This window comes from Tachyglossus aculeatus, chromosome 25 (assembly GCF_015852505.1).
Source record: "Tachyglossus aculeatus isolate mTacAcu1 chromosome 25, mTacAcu1.pri, whole genome shotgun sequence".
Lineage (NCBI taxonomy): Eukaryota > Metazoa > Chordata > Mammalia > Monotremata > Tachyglossidae > Tachyglossus > Tachyglossus aculeatus.
Window position 1 is genome coordinate 8,196,921 of NC_052090.1, and position 20,135 is coordinate 8,217,055.

A 20,135-nucleotide genomic window follows, 5' to 3' on the forward strand; every position below is an offset into this window, starting at 1 on the left:
AGAGTCATAAACTCAGACCTGTTGGTTGCACGTGGGTGAACCTTCTGGAGGTTACACAAATCTCCTCCAGTTTCATAGTCAGCCTGGACTTTCTGACACCAGTGGTGGCAGCATGGATCAGATTCCAAATCAGAGGTGAAGATCGTTGGAAGTATTTACTTGTTTCGTTTTATTAACTTACAGCATTTTTTAAAAAATTCTGAGAGATTTTTATCTTTTCAGTCTCCAAAGCTACAAAAATTACAACCAAGCAGAGCTGTATGATTACATTTTGGGAAGAAACTATAAATATTAGAATTCATAAAATATCTGTTGTCGGTTAGAAATTCAGTTCTTTAATCATCATTATGACTGTGAGCTTAAAATACTGCTCATTGAATTTTTGGTTCAAGGAATATGGAAAAGATTATTAGATTTCCTGGCTATCACTTGTCACTATCCCTTTATTTAGAATCTTTAACTTTGTTTTTTACCCCACACATTCTCTCAGGAAACATTTGTTTCTGTCATCGTTCAGCCACTCCTTTAGAAAAACATTGCTAAGGTAATGTATTTACTTTCCATGAGTGCAGAGAATTTTATCTACATTTTTATTGTGAGTGAACCTGATTATTATAACACTCTGCCTGCTGAGATGGCCGGCATAAAATTACTGGGAAAAGAAACTCAGCTACTTAAACGCTAGCTTTTTCAGACGCATTTTTATTTACTTCTCTACCTGTCAAGGGTGTTGTGTGCGCTGATGTTGAAGAGGTGTACCCACATAGTACAGGATATCAATCAGTCTGTGGCATCTATTGAATGCTATGATGATAGTCCACTTGCTTAGTTTTGTTATGCTGTCTCCCCCGCTCTAGACCGTGAGCCCATTGGGTAAGGATTGTCTCTATTTGTTGCTGAATTGTATTTTCCAAGTCAGTACAGTGCTCTGCACACAGTAAGTGCCCAATAAATATAACTGAATGAATGTGCTGGGCACTGTACTAAGCACTTGGGAGAGTGCAATGCAACATGTTTCCAACTTTAACCTTGCTTACCGCTTTTAATTTGGGCAGTTTGGGAATTTGCTCTTTAATTTTGGAAACTTGTTTTTGCTTGATCTTGCTTTTGCTTGTAAAAATTGTCAGACTGTCAGCACTGGAAACTGAAGTTATTCAAAGGATTCCATGGTACTTCTCACTAGGGGACTTCTCTAGGTCTTTATGAAAAACAGGTTGCAACGAAAAGGTGAATTTGGAAGGGGAAAAAACCCCAAAACTTAAGCCTTTTTACATCTGGGCCACATTTAGTACTAATTAGTTTGGAGCAGTGGCCCTCGGGGATTTCTTGAGGATTACCTTCTGGTTTGTGAAATACTTTGGTAAGTGGATAATGCCCCCTTAGCCCATGCCATCTTTGCTCAGGCAATTTTTAAGGGGAATGTTCTCTTTCCTACCTCTAGGTTGTTGTTTTTTAAATGCTCTCACCTAGTAGGCAGAGCATGGGACTGGGCATCAGGAGGCCTGGATTCTAGTCCTGGCTCTGCCACTTTCCTGCTGTGTGACCTTAGGCAAGTCACTTGACTTCTATGGGCCTGTTCCCTCATTTGCAATGAGGGGGTTAAATGCATGTTGTCCCTTCTGCTTACCTTGGGAACCTCATAAGGGGCAGTGACTATGCCTAATCCGAGTATTCTGTATCTACCCCAGAGCCTAACACAGTGCTTAGCACATGGAAAGCACTAAACAAATACCACAATTGTGGTTGACTGTTCTTTTCCCTCTTCTGTTTTACTCACCCATTATAACTGATTGAGTCCCCATCCTAGAAATGCACAGTGGACACCCGGAGCTGGTGAGATAGGGAGGGATGTAGCCCAGGTTTCAGCACAGAAAGGACTGGGGGGAAACTGTGAACTCACTGTGGGCAGGGAATGTGTATGTGTATTGTTATATTGTACTCTCCCGAGCCCCTTAGTGCAGTGCTTTGCACACAATAAATACAACTGAATGAATGAATGACCTGGTCTTCGTCATGAAGCAGTGTAGCTTCTGGGTGTTTAAAGATAATTTTGGCTTTTTTTAATTGTTGTTAGACACTTAGTATGTTCCAGGCACTGTACCAAGTGCTGAGGTAGATATGAGATAATCAGGTTGGACACAGTCCATTCCCTACAGTGGGCTCAAGTCTTAATTTCCACTTACAGATGAGGTAACTGAGTCACCGAGAAGTGAAATTAGTTGCCCAAGGTCACCCACCAGAAAAATGATGAACCTCTGATTAGAACCCAGCTCACCCTGGCTCCCAGATTCATTCATTCATTCATTCAGTCGTATTTATTGAGCATTTACTGTGTGCAGAGCACTTTACTAAGCGCTTGGGAAGTACAAGTTGGCAACATAGACCCTGCTGTTTCACCATAACCTGACACTACAACACACGCTAGCTCTTTCCTAAAACATGTTCCTTTCTTGCATCGTCCCCATCCCCTCCCCACACAAACCTCTCTTCTCAACACCCACTCATTTATTTTGCTTAACAAAACAATGTAAATTATTAGGGAAAATAGAAGATATTAATTTCAATTTTACAGAAATAACAGGATGCTTTAATGATTGAGACAGTGCCATTTAGAATGTCATTGCAGGATAGTTATTTTTTTTCCCCTGTGGCTTAAGTCACTGAGTGTGTTGATTGCTACTTCAGATGAATAGTTTTATGTTTACTGTCATGTTTTACTTTAGACATAAAATTCTAAAAGTATATGGAGGCCTTTAGGTCAGAAGGCCAATATTAATACAGCAGTTTTATGTAGCTAGACACATTTTCTTGATCCATACTAATGGTAATTGTGTATTTGATGGCTGAAGAGTGAAGGTGAAGAGCACTTACATATCTACTTACATATTTTTGTCACAATATTAATGTGATAATTTCCTTATCCTTCGAGGTAAACACACTCATTGTCTCCTACTCTACACTTCTTATGGGCAGGAAACATCATGCCTATGATTCTACTAAACAGTACTGTGCTCAGCACATAGTAGACACTCATAAATACCACAGTTCATTTCCCAACTTGTAGATTTTGTGTTTAATAATAATAATGATGGTATTCAAGTGCATACTATGTGCCAGGCACTGTATTAAGCACTGGAGTGGATACAAGCAAATCAAGCTGAACACAGTCTTGTATCCCACATGGGGCTCACCCTTCCAATCCCCATTTTACAGATAAGGGAATTAAGCCCCAGAAATGTTAAATGACTTGCTTAGTATGTCATTTATTTATTAAGTACTTATTAAGTATATTAAATACTTATTAAGTATTAAGTACTTATTAAGGTACTTAAGTCACACAGCAGACTTGACACACATTACATTTTCTGGTATAAATTTACATATTTTAGGAAAGTTTGGATAGGTATTTCTCAAAGCCCACTGAACTCTGAGGCTTTTATAAAACACAAACTTGGAAATGCCCTTTTTGGCCATAACATTTGGGGCTTTGGGGGGCCGGGGGCACTTGCAGGGTTCATTGACCTAATCAGGGCAGGAATGTATTTTATGCACAGCCTAATACTACTTTCACAAGTGAAATGTCTAGGACAGCGATATCTAATCTCGGTCTTTAAAGTGGCAGGCAGCTTTTTCAAAGTCCAGAATGTGGCTCTTACTGGAGTCGTTTGGTTTTAACAGAGATCCTTTCTCTCTAATTTGTTGCATGGCCATATGGGGAATTCCAAACAAGTGGATCTTTCTCCAAACTGAAAAGCTGCCAGGATGAAGGAAGGAAAAAAGGAGATTTGAAAAGGAGGCACAGAGTACCACAAAATGATCTTGCAGCAGTGCTGCACTGCAATATTTCCATGACGGAATTGTGTTGATCGGAAGTGATATTGGAGGATTGAGTTGTGGTCACAATGCCAACATTGTAATGTAAAGTCAGGGTAGCACTATGGATGTCCTTTATCATACTTGGAGAGTCAGAGAACTACAAAAATATTGACTGTATCTGACCTAAGTAAATAATGAGATCATTATTACTTCAATCGATGGTACTTAAGTGCTTACTCTTTGCAGAGCACTGCACTAAGCACTTCGGAGAGTACATGACAATAGTATTGGTAGATGTGTTCCCAGTCCACAGTCTAGAGGGGGAGATGGAATGCTATGAATATGTACTGTTGGTTGTCTTGTACTCTTCCAAGCCTTTACTACAGCGTTCTGCACAGTAAGTGTTCAGTAAATGCTGTTTTTTTTTATTCATAAGTGCTGTGGGGCTGAGAATGGGATGAATGTCAAGTGCTCAATGGGTCCAGCACTTAGTATATTGTTTGGTACTTAGTAAGCACTCAAGAAATAGAACTGTTATTATTATTATTACAGATCCAAACACATAATTGATGCAGAAGGGATTGGGAGTAGAGAAATGAAGGCTAGATTAAAGAGTTTAGAAATGACTATTTAAAAGAGCCCAACCCTTTATTCATTTCTTTGGCCCTAAAGATTTGCACCTCCTATCTAATATACAAAGTCCTCATACTGAGGGCTTGTTTAAATTTTGTTTTGAGGGTTTGTGAGCTGTTGTAAACATAACCTATTTTCTTTGCTACAAAACCCTATCATGAAATGTGCAGAATATAATACTCAGAAATGTATGCTCTTCTAGACACATAAGTAGAGCACTGTGGGTCAAGGCATACAGTGCCCAATGCGTACAGTGCCTGGCACCAAAAAACCCTTAAAAAATATCATCATTATATTATGAATATTCTACAGAATCCAGGGCAAGGTTGACATGACTTAATACCACTTGATATGGAAAATCCCCCAAATCATTCTAGTACCTATATTTAAGTTTATTTTCATTTTTTAAAAAGAAATGGACATGAAACATATTACTGATGAATACTCTCACTGATCCAATTCCAAAGCCAGATTTTAAACTTTCTATTTCCTAAAATACCTTCTCTCCTGGGGTCAAATGGAATATTTTTCTAGGTAGTAACAGTCCTCCCCACTGGATGATTGTATTGAGGGAACGAGGGGCAAGTCACTTAACTTCTCTGTGTCTCAGTTACCTCATCTGTAAAATGGGGATTAAGACTGTGAGCCCCTCCATTACCTGATCACCTTGTAACCTCCCCAGTGCTTAGAACAGTGCTTTGCACATAGTATTAGTAAGCGCTTAATAAATGCCGTCATTATTATTATTTCAAATGCTTTGTGATGAATCAACACCTTAGCCTGAAGGATCCTTGACTGGATTCTAGTCTCCATTATGCTTCCCTGAACATTGGCAAATCAGCTAAACTTGCTGGGATTCAGTTTTCCTGTTTGAAAAATCTGTTTGCCTCTTTTCCCCCCTCTGGCACACCCTTAATCCCAGGATGTTGTAAAGACACATGAGGCAGATTGTCTTCAGCGGGGTCTAGTGGAAAGAGTGTGGACTGGGAATCAGAAGATGTGGGTTCTACTCCCTGGTCAGCCTCTTGTCTGCTGTGTGACCTTAAGCAAGTCACTTAACTTCTCTATGCCCCATGTAGGATGTGATCATCTTGTATCTACCCCAGTGTTTGGCACAAATCAAGCACTTAACAAATATTGCAATTATTACTAACATCATTATTGTCCTCTCTTTCATGGTATTTAACTGCTTACTATGAGAAGCAGCATGGCTCAGTGGAAAGGGCCCGGGCTTTGGAGTCAGAGGTCATGGGTTCAAATCTCGGCTCTGCCAATTGTCAGCTGTGTGACTTTGGGCAAGTCACTTAACTTCTCTGTACCTCGGTTACCTCATCTGGAAAAGGAGGATTAAGACTGTGAGCCCCCCATGCGACAACCTGATCACTTTGTAACCTCCCCAGTGCTTAGAACAGTGCTTTGCACATAGTAAGCGCTTAATAAATGTCATCATCATTGTGCGCAAAGCACTGTACTAAGCTTTGGGGAGGAGACAAGCAGATGGTGCTGGTCATAATGTCTTGTCCGACACGGGGCACACAATCTTTATCCCCATTTTACAGATGAGGTAATTGACTCCCAGGCCTGGGCTCTTTCCAGTAGTCCACATGGCTTGTGAAGGCACATTTTTCTGAGGCTGCCCACTTGGGAGTCTAATTTCAGCTGCCAGTCTACTGATTCTGCAACCAACCTGGAAAATTGGGAAGGGGAATGTACGTCATATGGTAGGAAGACAACACAGCAACAGAGGAGAAAGGAAAAAAAAAACGTGGAGAGGATAGTTTTTCAGAAGTTCTGGGAGACAACAGGATCCTGTGGTTTAGCGAAAATAGAAAATCCCGGATGAAAATTGTGGTAGGATATGAAAAGGCCACTATGGAATGTTGTTGAGAATTAAGTAAAATAGCCATCAATCAGTTGTATTAAGCACTTTGTTCAGAACACTGTGCAGAGATGAGAGTAGAATTGTAGAATTGCTGGGGACAGAAGAGGGTGACGGGTAGGAAAATGGTGTTGTCCCAAGATTTTGAGAACCCCCAAAATCTCTGTCACAGTTGTTGGCAGTTCATTCTTGTTAATGAGAGGTTTTTCAAAATCCTTTAAATTAGCAAACTACTGTTGATTTGTCACAATAACAAAGATTCATCGTTAACTGATGTCAAGTCCTTGGGTAGGGGTAGGGGAAAAAAATAGGCTTGGAACTGTGGCCTCATTAGATAGAGAAATTTGTTAGTGATTCCACTTGAGATTCTTCATTTTTCTACTTCTACTTCCAACTTCTAATTTGAAAATTCCTCTGGAATTTCCTTTGAGAAGTGACAAATTTATTTTAACATGAACCCAATCCATTCTTCAGTACCTCAGTTCATTTCTACTTGAGCTTCCTTTCATTGCTAAAGAACTGCTTGTCAAAGTGGCTAGGTCTTATAATGAGCACACAAGGTTGTCTTTCTCATTCTGGAGGCCTCCTGTTAAGGATTTCACTGTATTCCTTGGGATAAGAGATGACAGCTCATACAATGGTTCATTTTCAAGAGGCAGCAAGGCTGTCTTTTTTTTTTTTTTATGGTAGTTAAGCATTTACTGTTCCGGACACTGTACTAAACTCTGGGATAGATCCAAGGTAATCAGGTTGGACACAGTCCATGTCCCACATGGGCCTCACAGTCTTAATCCCCATTTTACAGGTGAAGGAACTAAAACCCAGAGAAGTGACTTACCCAGGGTCACACAGCAGACAAGTGGCAGAGCCAGGATGAGAACACAGGTCTTTCTGATGCCTGGGCCCATATGCCACTCTGTTTCTCAGGATCCTATATTATTGTTTGTAAAAAGCACAAAAGTTGGAAACATGATTCCCAGTTCCCAGCTGTTCCATAAGTCTGGGCAGTAAGACCTACTAAAATGAGTTTTGAAAAACTGCTGTTCTTGACTTTTGGGAATGTGGCTTTAATTGTTTTTGGCCTTTTCTTTGTCGTTCTTGAGACCTTCTGAGGTATGGGTTTCCCAAACTGGAATGTTTTCAGTACAGTCATTCTTGGTAGCTAATTCTGGGTTTTAAAAGCAGGGTGATCACCATTGCCAAGGCATCTGACCCCCAGGGTCTGGATCTGAGAGTGGATTGAAAATGACTGTCATTAATCTGTGTCAAATTCAGTGGTAGTGAAGAAATATCCCTTGAAATCAAGTATTGAATGTAATATCTCAATTGTTCATTCATTCAATTGCATTTATTGAGGGCTTACTGTGTGCAGAGCACTGTAAATGCTTCATTTGCTTATCAATTGATCATATTGAGTACTTTGTGCAGAGCTCTATACTAAGCGCTTGGGAGAGTAGAATACAACAGGCACATTCCCTGCCCACAATGATCTTACAGTCTTCAGGGGAAGACAGACATTGAAATAAAATATGGCTAGGGGAAATAGTAGACTATCAAAGTGCTTAAGGGGAACAAGATTAACTCTTTGTGGTGAAGGTTTCCCACTGTCCCCTTCAATGATGTCATGATAGTGTCCATGTGAACTTAGAACTTCTTCATTTAATAATGGTGGTAGTTGTTAAGCAATTACTAAGCCCTGGGGTTAGGTACAAGAGAATCAAGTCAGATTCAGTTTGACAAAAATTTCACATCATGTTAAAATAGAACAACAATAAAATCCTGGAATGCAGTCAGTCCATCAGTTGATAGACTGCTAGTGCTTACTTTCTGCAGAGCATTTGTACTTGGGAGAGTGCAATGGAGTTACTAGGCATTATAGTTATTGAGCACTTAGTGTGTGCAAAGCACTGTACTGAGTGAGCACTTACACATGATCTCTGCCCTCAAGCAATTGACTATTCAGCAGGGGAGGCAGATGCTAAAATAAATTAGAAGTAGGAGGCAGCAGTAGAGCCTCAAGATATGTAACTACAGGGGTTAAGGTTGGGGTGGTGCATCTAAGTGTTTCAGGGCTGAGGGCACAAAGAGCACAGATGACAGAAGTAAGAGAAGGGCGGGATGAGATCAGACAGTTAGCCCTCCCCCACAACCCCGGCCTCAGTCAAGCACCAATAAAACAAGGCTCATTAAATCTCACTGATGGGTATCTCCACATAGTCAACCCATCACTAAATCCTGTCAGTCCCACCTTCACGACATCACTAAAATCAGCCCTTCCCTCTCCATCCACACTGCTACCACGTTAATGCAATCACTTGTTCTATCCCACCTCATTTACTGCATCAGCCTCCTTGCTGACCTCCCAACCCCCTGTCAATTCCCACTCCAGTCCATACTTCACTATGCTGCCCAGGTCATTTTTTTACAAAAACAATGAGGACATGTCTCCCCACTCCTCAAAAAAAGCTCCAACGGTTGCCCATCCACCCCTGCATCAAACAAAAACTCCTCACCACTGGCTTTAAGGCAGTCAATCACCTTGTCTCCTCCCCACCCCACTACCACCTCACCTTTCTACACTCCTACTATAACCCAACCCAGACACCTCATTTCCCTAATGCCAACCTTCTCACTGTGCCTCAATCTCACCACTAACACTCCTGCCTCTGGCCTGGAATGACCTCCCTCCTTAAATCTGACAGATCTCCCCTCCTTCAAGGATTTATTGAAAGCACAGCATTGCCTAGTGGATGGAGATGGTCCTGGGAACTGGGTTCTAATCCTCACTCTGCCACTTATCTGCTGTGACCTCTGCTGTTCTCTGTGCCTCTGTTATCCCATCTAAAATGGGGATTAAGACTGTGAGCCCCATGTAGGATAAGGATTGGGTCCAACCTGATTAGCTTGTCTATCCTAGTACTTAATATGGTGCCTGGCATAGAGTAGGAGCTTAACAAATACCATAAAAAAACAGCTGAGCGGTATCACTAAGGAGAACACTTGCGGGCGGGCTATACTTCTAGGCAGCAATTAGAAATGGGATGACTGTTTGAGGAAAGGCTCTGAGGAGATTGTGACATAATAATTGTCAATCATATTGAGCACTTACTGTGTGCAGAGAACTGTCCTAAGCACTTGAAAGAGTACAGTATGATCCAAGATATTTGGTAGACATGATCCCCACCCATAACGAGCTTACATTCTACAGGAGTAAACAGACATTAATATAAACAAATTACAGATATGTACAGAAGTTGTGTGGTATTTTTTGAAGCACTCACTATGTGCTTATATTAATGTCTGTTTCACCCTCTAGAATGTGAGAATGTTGTGGGCAGGGAATGTGTCTGTTGTTATACTGGGCTCTCCCAAGTGTTTAGGTCAGTGCTTTGCACACATTAAGGGTTCACTAAATACAATTAAATGAGTGAATGTGCCAAACACTTTACTATTTCCCTGGATAGACTCAAGGTAACTAGGTTGGACAGAGTTCATGTCGCTCATTGGGTTCACTGTCTAGAATGGAGAAAAGGCTTTTAATCTCCTTGTTACAGATGAGGAAAGTCAAGAACAGGGATGTTAAGTAACTTGCCTCAGGCCACAGACACATTCTCTGCCCACAAGGAGCTTGCAATCTAGATAAACTGTAGGTTCCACATCTTCAGATATTCAGGTTCCTGGTCTTGTCCAGGCCATGCTGCTTCTCCTGACCTTGAGAGGCATAAAAGAAACCGGTGACAGGGTGAATTCTTCAATGCATGTGTTATGGACGGGACTGACAATTAGGCATCAATCTTATTAGACCTCTCTTGCACCCAGATAAAATCTCCCTGTCAATAATGTCTCCTGGGAGCCCAAAGAGGGATGAGATGAACTCTCTGGCTTGGTGAAGCAAGGCTCTCAGTCATGAGAATGTTTCTAAACTATAGAATTTAGTTCTGAAGTGATCTATGTTGAAATGGGGAATGAAAATATTCTAGGCAAATTTAATCAGCTTCAGAATAACAAAGCTTAATTTATCATTGCCCTGGGGGAAAAAAATCTAGGTCTAAAGTTCATTCTACCCTCAGAGACCTTAAAAGAAATACATTATTTTTTCTGCAGGGGTGGTGGGGGATTGAAACTTCTTCAAACGGTCAGCCTGGTACCATTACAGACTCTGACAGATCATCATTTTTTCCCTAAAATGACACACAGCACTTTTGCAGAGCCTGGAAATAAACTAAATCCATTATAATAATGTTCCCTTTCCCATTTGTGTTTTTGTGCAAAGTAGAATCAATAAATATTTACAATACCCTCCGGTCCTTCATCAGAGTTAAATTTGCCCATTATTTCATTCAGCATTAATTTCTATCAGCACTGCCCACTGGTGACTCCTTTCTAATTCAGCAGTATATGCTGATGGAGAGACCACCTGGTGAAATACTTTGCCAAAAACTGGGAGGCCCATGGGAGAGCAGAGTAGGGAATTATTTGGGCTGGGCCTGGTAATAATGATAATAATGGTATTTGTTAAGGAATTCCTATGTTCCAGGCACTATTCTAAGCACTGGATATGTTAATCAGTTTGGACACAGTCCCTGTCCCACATGGGGCTCAAGTCTTTATCCTCATTTTACAGATAAAGGAACTGAGGCATGAAGAAGTGACTTACCCAAGGTCACATAACAGACTAGTAGAGTGGGGATTAGAACCCAGGTCTTTTTGACTTCAGGCCCACACTCTATCCACTAGGCCATGGTACTTCTGTATCTGAGTGAGGATTCATTCAATCAATCGTATTTATTGAGCACTTACTGTATGCAGAGCACTGTACTAAGTGCTTGGGAAGTACAATTCAGCAACAGAGATAATCTATGCTCACAACGGGCTCATATTCTAGAATTGGGGGGAGACAGACATCAAAACAAGTAAACAGGCATCAGTAGCCTCATTATAAATAGAATTATAGCTATATACACAACAGTAATAAAAATGAACTGCTCAACTTGCCTGGATTGCAGAGGAAAGTGGGGAAGGGAATTGAAAAGGGTTTCTGGCCTGGGGCACTCCCTATCTGGTCACTTAGCCAACTGTGGGTACAGATGGTGACCCCTGCATGCTAGGGCAGCAAGAGCAGCCATGGGCAGGGGTTGCCAGTTGTCCTATTGCTCAGTTGACTGTGGCCACCTTGGGTACAAGTACGGCTGGGTCTGCAAATGGATTTGCTGCTTAATAACGATAATGGTATTTGTTAAACACTCTGTATGCTCCAGGCATTGTTCTAAGCATTGGGATAGTTATGGGATAATCAGATTGGACACAGTCTCTGTACCACATGGGCTCACAGCCTTAATCCCCATCTTCATAGATGAGGGAACTGAGGCCCAGTGAAGTGACTTGCCCAGGGTCACACAGCAGACAGGTGGAAGAGATGACACAAGCGAGGGGTGAGAGGTGGGAAGGCGAGGGTGGCGTGTGCCCAGGAGGTGAACTTGGGAGGAGCCAAGAGGGTGAAGCTGGGGAGAAGCAGGTGAGGAGAGACAAGGTGGAAAGAGTTGATGATAAGCCTTAAACTCAGTGATAGGCTTGGCGCAGAAGTCAGTCAGCCAGTGTTACTTATTGAGGTCAACCCCACAGCACTTACATACGTATCCATACTTTATATTAATGTCTGTCTCTCCCTCTAGACTGTAAATTCCTTGTTTGCAAGGACCATATTTACCCTCTCTGCTAGGTTGTACTTTCCCAAATGCTCAGTAAGTGCTCGATAAATACGATCGATGAGAGCTAAGAGAAAGTGGACTATGTTCTAACACAAGAATAGATAGAACGTGACCCTTTGGTCCAGAAGCAGCATGGACTAGTGGATAGAACATGGCCCTGGGTTCTAATCCCTTGTCTGTTACTTGTCTTCACTTCTCTGGGCCCCAGTTCCTTCAGAAGTCATTAATACTTGTGGTATGTGTTCATTTGTGGCTTACCATGTTCCAAGCACTGGGGTAGGTAGAAGATTATTAGGGTCCATACAGTACGTATATGTGCCACTGGAGTTTGTGAGGATGTGAATGCAAAAGTAGTGCTGAAATGGCAGTTGATGGGAATATAATTTGGGGAGATTTAGAATTTGAAAGGGGTGGACTTCTGGGAGGAGGGGTGTTGTCAAAAGAGCTTTCCTGTGGTAAGGGTGGGGACACTTGGGGTGAAGGTAGAAGAGTTGGACTCTGGGTCACAGTGGGAATAAGTGCTCATCTCAGTTGGCAGGGCCTGTTCACTGTGAGGGGCACAGAGTAATAATAATAATAATAACAATATTTAAGTGCTTACTATGTGCCAGGTACTGTACTAAGTGCTGATGTGGTACAAGCACTTAGGATGCCACCAGAGAAGCCACGTGGTCTAGTGAAAGAGAACTGGTCTGAGAGTCAGAACACCGTGGCTCTAATCCCGGCTCCGCCAGTTCATTCAATCATTTATTGAGTGCCTGCTGTATGCAAAGCACTATACTAAGCAATCTGGCTGCTGTGTGATCTTGGGCAAGTCACTTCACTTCTCTAGGCCTCAGTTACCTCATCTGGAAAATGGGGAGGAGAACCTACTCTTGTCTACTTACACTGTGAGCCCCATGCTGGACAGGGACTGTGTCTGACCTGATCATCTTGTGTCTAACCCCCTGCTTAGAGAAGCAGCTTGACCTAATGGGTAGAGCACAGGCCTGAAAGTCAGAAGGACCTGGGTATTAATCCCAGCTCCACCACCTGTCTGCTCTGTGACCCTAGGCAAGTCACTTCACTTCTGTGCATCAGTTCCTTCATCTGTAAATGGGGATTAAGCCTGTGAGTCCCATGTGGGATATGAATTGTGTCCAACCTGATTAGTTTGTATCTATCCCAGCACTTCATACAGTGCCTGGCACATAGTAAGTGTTTAACACATACCGTTTAAAAAAGGGCTTGCTACATTGTAAATGCCTAGTGAGTACTTAAAAAAAGAGGGTTTTGTGGAGTAGAGCTGGGACAAGACAGCAAATGTGGCCCACAGGCTTTTGAAGAAAGGTGGAGCCAGCTATCTTGGGGAGCGGAATAATCATAATAATGATGGTATTTGTTAAGCGTTTATTATGTGCAAAACACTGTTCTAAGCTCTGGGGGGATACAAGTTGATCAGGTTGTCCCACATGGGGCTCGCAATCTTAATCCCCATTTTACAGATGAGGTAACTGAGGCACAGAGAAGTTGTGACTTGCCCAAAGTCACACAGCCGATAAGTGGCGGAGCTGGGATTAGAACCCATGACCTCTGACTCCCAACCTGTGCTCTTTCCACTGAGCCACGCTGCTTCTCAAGGATCCCCCCGGGGGTGGCCAGAACTGGAGAAGCCAGGCCAGGTTATAAAGGCTCACAGCCATACTTGGGGCAGGACACAGCCCTTCACTCTCTGACTGGAAACAGGTGATTCTGTGGCTTTACCACGGAAAGCACATTAGTTCCCCTGGACGCAGTGAGGAACAGGGAAGAATTCAGGCCATTTTCTTTCCACTGAGTTGCCCCCTGTGCCCCTCATAATGAGTAAGGCTTATAATGGTCACAGGTGCCTAATCATTGATGTATCTGCCAGATTTAGAGCGGTCTGGGCAATAATGCTGGGCCCCGAATCCATCTTGTCTCATTTTCCTCAGTACTCTTTCCAACATTCTCCATCTTTCTTTGAATTTTCTCCATCTAGAGGCTCCTGAAAACCCGAGTAGCAGCCCTTCTCCAGAGTCTGCGAATGGGTAAGTCTGTGACACTGGTGGCTTCTTAAACTGTCAGTCTGAGCTGAATTAATCAAGTGCAAATGGGGAAGATGATTGAAATGAAATAACAAAATGTTCAGACAAAAGAAACGGTTTAACTTTGTCATGATATTGCTTTGTGCTTTCTCTTATAATTGACTTTAGTATCTGGTCACTGCTGGAAACATCCTCAAAAATTAACCCTTTTAGGGGAAATTCCTCATGTTTGATCTTTACCTCCATGACAGTTTGATAGGGGTAAAGCATTATGAAACATCCTAGCAGCATCCAGGCTATTTTCTTTGTTGTTGGTTTTTTTTTTCCCTTCAAGCCTTCATAATGTAGTTTTAATGGTAGCCTTAAATGAGAATTTCCTGTTTTCTGCCCCTCACTAATGTGAAGTTGTACTGTATCTTGTGCCAATGGGAAAGGCAAGAGACAGATATTTGATCTCTGTTCCAGGCCCTATCTTTAAGTACCAGTTTAAAATGACAATATTTCCGTTCTCTAGTTAGTGTTTGTTTCATGCATGCCTTATCAAAGATTCTATTTTAGTTCCCCACCACCCAGTGCTGAAACAAAAAAAAAATTTCTAATCAGAAAGTCCGTGATCACACACGGGTACATAGCCTGATGAGATATTGGGCGGAGGACAAACGTCACAGCCTCATGGGAGTATGGGCCATGGTTGTCCAAAGGCTTGCCTAGCCCCTCCTACATAGACCCAACACCTCCCTCTCAATCCCTGAGAACCATCACAGGGGTGGTAGTGGGAAAGAGGGAGGAAGGAGAGAGACAGCAGGCCACCGTGTTGCTTTTCACCTCAGAAAGCAGGCTCAGGATGGGGTGGGAAGAATGGGGAGTGGCAGTGGACACTTGGGTGAATGAGGAGGTGGCAGGGGGTGGGTCTGCCCTGCCTGGCCCCCACTCAGAAACTGGCTTCCAGACACCAGGAGAGACCACAAGGGTGGGAACGCCTGTCTCTGCCCGAACCATTTTTCATCACAGGAGTGGCTGTTCTGAGATTCTTCCTTAAACCAGAGCTGCATTTCAGCCTGTCCTGGCTTGTGTTCAGCCCTGTGAGCTCTTTGTACAGTGTTCTGCATACAGTAAGTGCCCAATAAATATGATTGACTGCATTCCCCTTTCCTTTCTGCTGAGCAGCAAATCCCAGAAGGCATATCACCTAAAGATGCAGGGTGCGTAATCTTTCCTCTCTTCACCCTATTTCCCCCTACTACTACCCTTCAGCACTTCCATGTCCTCTAAATATTTGAGTACTCCCTCCTGCCCCACCATACAATGTTAAACTCTGTTGCCTCCCCCTAATTGTAATTAATTTTGTCTATCTCTTCCACTGGATTGTCAGTTCCATGAGAGCAGGGACCATGTCTACTAACTTCTTTATGCTATATGCTCCACAGAGTAAGCACTCAATATTATTGATTTACAGTTCTTGTGAAATGGTGTAGCAGCATGCCCTGGTGGAAAGAGTGAGAGGACCTGGGTTCTAATTCTGGCTCTGTCACTTGCCTGCAGTGTGACTTTGTCAGCCACTTACCTTCTGTCATCAGTTACCACATATGTAAAATGGGGATTAAGTAAGACTGAGTCCCATGTGGTCCAACCCGATTATCCTGAATCTACCTCAGCAGTTAGTACAGTGTCTGTCACAAAGAAGTGCTTAGCAAATACTATAAAAGGGGGGGAAAATGTAAACAGTAAGAAATGAAAACCAAAGAATAAAAATGGCAATAAGAATTATATAGCCATTTCCCACTGGAAAGTGACAGGAGTATCAGTAGGTGCTTTGCAGGTGAAGGCAGATGTTAGCTGGGGGATTTAACCTGGGAAGAAGAAAATGATTTGAGGAAGGTCTGTTGGAGGAGGTGGGCTTGACAATGTGTGTGCTGGCAAATATGAAAGGTTATTCCCAATGGGATGTGGGAAAGGAGACAATAAGTGAGGAAGCTAGTTGACAACCGACCATTAGTAATGGCCTTGTATCAATTGTTCTTTTACCTTTGGGCACTACCCTCAGACCCATGGTACTTTATGTACATATCTGTAATGATTTATTCATAATAATGCCTGTCTCCCCCTCTAGACTGTAAACTACTTGTGGGCAGGGAAAATCTCTACCAACTCTATTGTACCGTACTCTTCCGAGTGCTTTGTGCTTTGCACACAGTAAGCACTCCAGAAATACCACTGATTAACTGGGCCTAGATATAAGGTTAAGTGGCTATTCTCCTGTAAAGTAAATTATCTACTGTAAAGTTTTTGAAGAACCAAATTCATTATGCATTTCTGGTTCTAGACTCCCAACATGGATGCCCCAACTATGGACACCTAGCTCATGAATGGAACAGTGGTTCAGATCTGCAGCTCCTAAATAGGGAGATGGACAGCTTGCCTTTCCATGGGAAACATTATGCTTGTAAGAACAGTTGTCATGCTAAAAATATTTCTGGTATGACTCATTATTGAATGAACATATAAAAACTGCAGACCTCTTAGGAGTCATTCCTTATATCATTAAAAACAATTTCTAATTCAGTTGGAGGATTATTTAGAACAAGCTGTCAAGATCAAACAAATCAGTTTAGAAGACTCAAACTTTAAATGTTTGTCCAGTTTGGTAACATTGACTTTTTCCCTTTTTTTGTTCTCATATATCAGTTTTATGGAAGTTTTATAATTTAGTTGAACAATTCTGTACCTTCCAAAATATTATCTCTTTGCCCTTCGACTTTAGTTTTAAATCTGATTGTCTTTGCCGACACCTGCTCTTTGTTGGGGGAAAAAGAGAATCCTTGAAAGAAGTGTAGAGTTAATTGAGTAGAAATTTTGGACAAAGGAACCTGCAGTGTATCTCTTATTTTGCTCATTATCTTTTACAAAAATGGTAATTCACCTGGCCCTCTGGTAATCTCACAAGTCCAGATTGCTGATATGGAACAACTAAAATCTGCAAAGATGGCAAATGGAAAGAGTATAAGTCTGGGAGTTGGGAAACCTGAGTTCTAATCCCAACTCTGCCACTGGCCAGATGGGTGACCTTGGGAGTCACTTAATTTTTCTGAACCTGTTTCTTCATCTGTAAAATGGGGGAAAGATATCCCGCCTCTTAGACTGTGAACTCTGGGTGGGGCAGACTCTGTGTCTAATCTTGTACCCACCCCAAGGCTTAGTACATAGTGCTTAAAATATCATTCAAAAATTATAATGGCTCTTAAACAGTCCTTATATTGCCGTAAGCTCCTTGTGGGCAGGGACCGTGACTACCAACTCTGTTATATTGTACTCTCCCAGGCACTACAGTGCTCTGTGATCAATGGAATTGAGCACTCGGTATGTGCAGAGCACTCTACTAAGCACTTGAAAGAGTTCAATACAACAATTAGCAGTCCCACAACAATTAGCAGACCCACAACAAGCTTACAGTCCAGAGGTGGAGTCAGACATTAATATAAACTATATATGATTTAAAGATTTGCACGTAAGTGATCTGGGGCAAGGGGTCCAAAGTTTATGGATCCAAGTGCATAGGGAGAGCGAGCTGGGGATAAATGTTCAATAATGAGAAGCGTTGCAGCCTAGTGGATAGACCACAGGCTTGGGAGTCAGAAGGAACTGTGTTCTAATGCCGGTTCTGCCCCTTATCAGCTGTGTGACCTTAGGCAAGTTGTTTCACTTCTCTGTGCCTGTTACCTCATCTGTAAAATGGGGATTGAGACTGTAAACCCCATGTGGGACAGGGACTGTGTCCAACCTGGTTAGCTTGTATCCACCCCATAGCTTAATTCAGTGCCTGGCACCTAGTAAGCACTTAGCAAATACTATAATTATCATTATTATTATTATACTCAACATGGTAAATACCACGTACAGTGGTACACTGCTAAGGATTGCTAAAATGAAGGGTTATGGGAAATTAGATCATCTCTACTGGAGTCATTTTGGGTTCTAGGTGTCTCCATTTATGCTAATTTCCTCAGAAATGGTGCTTCGAAGTTATTATGGCTTTTGAACAAAGTGTCAGATAGCTTTAAAGGCTGGCTATAGGTGCTACTTAGCTGGAATATGGACCTATAAAATTGAGTATGATGGTCTCAGTGGAATCTGAGTTTCTTCAGCAAGAATTCATTTAGCTGGCTTTTGGCATGATAAAGGGCCATTAACTTCCAGACAACAACGATGAAAATAGTAATAATCTTTATACCGCCACCAAAACTAAAATAGTAATAATGTATTTGAATTTGTAGAAGACATTTTTATTCTTCCCTAGTGGTTTCACTTCATTGATTTACTGTTGTCTTCACAGCAGACCTGTGAAGAAAGGCCTGTATTATTATCGAAGGACATAATACGGAGCATTCTACCTGGTGGGCGTTCAATAAATACCACTACTATTTCCTAGTCCACAGATGGGGAAGCGAAGCAAAGAGGAGTTAGAAGCCCAAGATCACACACTGCAGGTCAATTGCAGGGTCATATCTATCTGTCAAAAGAAGGGAAGTAGCACAGCCTAGTTGAAAGAGCATGGGTCTGGGAACCAGAGGACCTGTGTTATAATCCTGGTTTTGCCACTTGACTGCTGGATTACCACGGGCAAGTCAATCAATAGTATTTATTGAGCGCTTACTGTGTGCAGAGCACTGTACTAAGCTCTTGGGAAGTACAAGTTGGCAACATATAGAGACAGTCCCTACCCAACAATGGGCTCTCAGTCTAAAAGTCACTGGATTGGGCAAGGAGGTCACTGGGGACCTTTGAGAGGGCGGTTTCTGAGGAGTGAAGGGGACAGAAAATAGATCGGACGGGGTAGAGGAGAGGAAGTGGAGGCAGTAGGTATAGATAACTTGTGGAGACTAGGGGTCAAGGAAGAAGAGGTGACTTCCCGTGAATAATAGAATAAGATGATAAAAAAAAATATTTACTCTTTTAGCTCTTTAGTACTTTTTGGTGGAATTTTACAGGAAAAGTGAAGCCCAGCATTGCGGAAGAATGCATGAGGCAGAAAACTTTTCATCAAGTAGATGTCAAGATGCTTTAAATTCATATAAATATCGACCTACTGATACTAGATCAGTCTGATGGGGTCTTATGCACTTTTCTGTAGTTTTCACACATTTTATTTACAAGGTATTTCATAAACAATATTTTTCTACAATTTGATTAAGGAGTCTTTACTATTGAATTCAGTTTCCCCAACTCTGAATACCAATGAGAGTATATCTTTAACATGTCCTAGAGGGCAGACTGTGTTTAGTGGGAAGGACACTTCAGGGTGAATACTGAATACTAACACCAGGATCATAAAATAAATAAAACAAAATCTTGTTCTCTGTTCAAAATATTTATTGCTCTTAAATTTGGCACATTATTTTTGAATTACCCTCTTACCGTTAAAAATTTGTATTGAGTTTCCATCAAGAGCTTTAGTGATTGTATCACATTTCAAATAACTAGGGTTCCACAGGCCAAACTGTAACCCAGTCACTGTGATTTGCAAAAAAAAAAAATTAGCCCCCTCTTTCTTTTGAAGTCACCTCATGGGTCAGAGAAATGGACTAAATATTAGAAATAATTATTGGCAATAATAGTATTTAAGCACTTACTATGTTCCAGGCACTATACTAAGTGCTGGGGTGGATACAAGCAAATAGTGATGGGCAGTCCCTGTCCCACATGGGGCTCACAGTCTCAATCCCCATTTTACAGCTGAGATAACTGAGGCACAGAGATGTGAAGTGACTTGCCCAAGGTCACCCAGCAGACAAGTGGCAGAGCTTGGTTTAGAACCCACAACTTTCTGACTCGCAGGCCTGCACTCTAACCACTATGCCATGCTCCCCATGTAACCTCGGGCCTTTGTCATCTCCCCCTCTGGGATGTTGCCTGGCTTTTAAATGGATTCTTTCAGGCCACATAAATATTGAACTGCTTGATGGTACTAATTAGTCCTTTTTAAAAAAAAAAAACTACAACCCCCCCCCCCCCCGAAATTATGGTATTTATTAAGCATTTGTCAGGCACTGTACTAAA